The following is a 4,162-nucleotide window of genomic DNA, read 5'->3' on the forward strand; positions in this document are numbered from 1 at the left end:
GACTGACTCCTTGTGAGGATCGGAGATGGTGAGTGACTCCCTGTGGAGATCAGAGATGGGGAGTGACTCCTTGTGGAGATCAGAGATGGGGAGAGACTCACTGTGGAGATCAGAGACCAGGAGTGACTCCCTGTGAGGATCGGAGATGGGAAGTGACTCCCTGAGGAGATCAGAGATGGGGAGAACTCACTGTGGAGATCAGAGATGGGGAGACACACCCTGTGAGGATGAGAGATGGGGAGAGACTCCTTGTGAGGATCGGAGATGGAGACTGACTCCATGTGGAGATCAGAGACCAGGAGTGACTCCCTGTGAGGATCGAAGATGGTGAGAGACTCCCTGTGGAGATCAGAGATGGGGAGAGACACCCTGTGGAGATTAGAGACCAGGAGTGACACCCTGTGAGGATCGGAGATGGGGAGAGTCTCCCTGTGGAGATCAGAGATGGGGAGAGACATCCTGTGCAGATCAGAGACCAGGAGTGACTCCCTGAGAGGATCGGAGATGGAGAGTGACTCACTGTGGATATCAGAGACGAGGAGTGACTCCCTGTGAGGATTGGAAATGGAGAGTGACGCGCTGTGGATATCAGAGATGGGGAGAAACTCACTGTGGAGATTAGACACCAGGAGTGACTCCCTGTGAGGTTCGGAAATGGGGAGAGTCTCCCTGTGGAGATCAGAGATGGGGAGAGACTTCCTGTGGAGATCAGAGACCAGGAGTGACTCCCTGAGAGGATCGGAGATGGAGAGTGACTCACTGTGGAGATCAGAGACTAGGAGTGACTCCCTGTGGAGATCAGAGATGGGGAGAGACTCCCTGTGGAGATCAGAGACCAGGGGTGACTCCCTGTGAGGATCAGAGATGGGAAAGACTCCCTGTGGAGAACAGAGACCTGCAATGACTCTCTGTGGAGATCACAGATGGGGAGAGACTCCCTGTGGAGATCAGAGACCAGGAATGACTCCCTGTGAGGATCAGAGATGGGAAAGACTCCCTGCGGAGATCAGAGACCAGGAGTGACTTCCTGTGAGGATCAGAGATGGGAAAGACTCCCTGTGGAGATTAGAGACCAGGAGTGACTTCCTGTGAGGATCAGAGATGGGAAAGACTCCCTGTTGAGATCAGAGACCAGGAGTGACTCCCTGTGACGATTAGAGATGGAGAGTGACTCCCTGTGGAGATCAGAGACCAGGAGTGACTCCCTGTGGAGATCAGAGATGGGAAGAGACTCCCTGTGAGGATCGGAGATGGGGACGTATTCCATGTGGAGATCAGAGACCAGGAGTGACTCCCTGTGAGGATCGGAGATGGTGAGTGACTCCCTTTGGAGCTCAGAGATGGGGAGTGTCTCCTTGTGGAGATCAGAGATGAAGAGAGACTGCCTGCGGAGATTAGAGACCAGGAGTGACACCCTGTGAGGATCGGAAATGGGGAGAGTCTCCCTGTGGAGATCAGAGATGGGGAGAGACTTCTTGTGGAGATCAGAGACCAGGAGTGACTCCCTGTGAGGATCGGAAATGGAGAGTGACTCCCTGTGGAGATCGGAGATGGGGAGAGACTCCATGTGGAGATCAGAGACCAGGGGTGACTCCCTGTGAGGATCGGAGATGGAGAGTGATTCCCTGTGGAGATGAGAGATGGGGAGAGACTCCCTATTGAGATCAGAGATGGGGAGAGACACCCGGTGAGGATTAGAGATGGAGAGTGACTCCCTGTGGAGATTAGAGACAAGGAGTGACTCCATGTGGAGATCAGAGATGGGGAGAGACTCCCTGTGGAGATCAGAGATGGAGAGTGACTCCCTGTGGAGATCAGAGACCAGGAGTGACTCCCTGTGAGGATCGGAGATGGAGAGTGACTCACTGTGGAGATCAGAGATGGGAAGAGACTCCCTGTGAGAATCGGAGATGGGGACTGACACCATGTGGAGATCAGAGACCAGGAGTGACTCCCTGTGAGGATCGGAGATGGTGACTGAATCCCTGTGGAGCTCAGAGATGGGGAGTGACTCCTTGTGGAGATCAGAGATGGGGAGAGACTTCCTGTGGAGATCAGAGACCAGGAGTGACTCCCTGTGAGGATCGGAGATGGAGAGTGACTCACTGTGGAGATCAGAGATGGGGAGTGACACCCTGTGAGGATCGGAGATGGAGAGTGACTCCCTGTGGAGATCGGAGATGGGGAGAGACTCCCTGTGGAGATCAGAGACCAGGAGTGACTCCCTGTGAGGATCAGAGATGGGGAGAGACACCCTGTGGAGATCAGAGATGGGGAGAGACACCCTGTGGAGAACCGAGAACAGCAGTGACTCCCTGTGGAGATCAGAGATGGGGAGAGACTCCCTGTGGAGATCAGAGACCAGGAGTGACTCCCTGTGAGGATTGGAGATGGAGAGTGACGCGCTGTGGATATCAGAGATGGGGAGAAACTCACTGTGGAGATTAGACACCAGGAGTGACTCCCTGTGAGGTTCGGAAATGCGGAGTGACTCCTTGTGCAGATCAGAGATAGGGAGAGACTCCCTGTGGAGATTAGAGACCAGGAATGACTCCCTGTGGGGATCAGAGACCGGAAGTGACACCCTGTGAGGAACAGAGATGCAGAGAGACTCCCTGTGGAGATCAGAGACCACGAGTGGCTCCCTGTGAGGATCGGAGATGGAGAGTGACTCCCTGTGGAGCTCAGGGATGGGGAGAGACTCCCTGTGGAGATCAGAGACCAGGAGTGACTCCCTGTGAGGATCGGAGATGCGAAGTGACTCCCTGTGGAGATCAGAGATGGGGAGAGACTCACTGTGGAGATCAGAGATGGGGAGAGACTCCCTGTGGAGATTAGAGACCAGGAATGACTCCCTGTGAGGATTGGAGATTGCGAGAGACTCCCTGTGCAGATCAGAGATGGGGAGTGACTCCATGTAGAGATCAGAGATGGGGAGAGACTCCTTGTGGAGATCAGAGACCAGGAGTGCCTCCCTGTGAGGATCGGAGATGGGGAGGGACTCCCTGTGGAGATCAGAGATGGGGAGAGACTCCCTGTGAGGATCGGAAATGGGAGGTGACTCCCTGTGGAGATCAGAGATGGGGAGAGACACCCTGTGGAGATCAGAGATGGGGAAAGACTCCCTATGGAGAACAGAGACCAGCAGTGACTCCCTGTGGAGATCAGAGATGGGGCGAGACTCCCTGTGGGGATCAGAGACCAGAAGTGACTCCCTGTGAGGAACAGAGATGGAGAGAGACTGCCTGTGAAGATCAGAGACCAGGAGTGACTCCCTGTGAGGATCGGAGATGGAGAGTGACTCCCTGTGGAGATCAGAGATGGGGAGATACTCCCTGTTGAGATCAGAGACCAGGTGTGACTCCTTGTGAGGATTAGAGATGGAGAGTGACCCCCTGTGGAGATCAGAGATCAGGAGTGACTCCCTGTGAGGATCAGAGATGGGGAGAGACTCCCTGTGGAGATCAGAGATGGGGAGAGACTCCCTGTGGAGATCAGAGACGCGGAGTGACTCCCTGTGAGGATCAGAGATGCGAAGTGACTCCCTGTGGAGATCAGAGATGGGGAGAGACTCACTGTGGAGATCAGAGATGGGGAGAGACTCCCTGTGAGGATCGGAGATGGAGACTGACTCCATGTGGAGATCAGAGACCAGGAGTGACTCGCTGTGCGGATCGGAGATGGTGAGTGACTCCCTGTGGAGATCAGAGATGGGGAGTGACTCCTTGTGGAAATCAGAGATGGGGAGAGACTCCCTGTGGAGATTAGAGACCAGGAGTGACTCCCTGTGAGGATCGGAGATAGTAAGTGACTCCCTGTGGAGATCAGAAATGGGGAGAGACACCCTGTGAGGATCGGAGATGGGGAGAGACTCCATGTGGAGATCAGAGACCAGGACTGACTCCTTGTGAGGATCGGAGATGGTGAGTGACTCCCTGTGGAGATCAGAGATGGGGAGTGACTCCTTGTGGAGATCAGAGATGGGGAGAGACTCACTGTGGAGATCAGAGACCAGGAGTGACTCCCTGTGAGGATCGGAGATGGGAAGTGACTCCCTGAGGAGATCAGAGATGGGGAGAACTCACTGTGGAGATCAGAGATGGGGAGACACACCCTGTGAGGATGAGAGATGGGGAGAGACTCCTTGTGAGGATCGGAGATG

Source organism: Mobula birostris, chromosome 2 (genome assembly GCF_030028105.1).
Source record: "Mobula birostris isolate sMobBir1 chromosome 2, sMobBir1.hap1, whole genome shotgun sequence".
Classification (NCBI taxonomy): Eukaryota; Metazoa; Chordata; class Chondrichthyes; order Myliobatiformes; family Myliobatidae; genus Mobula; species Mobula birostris.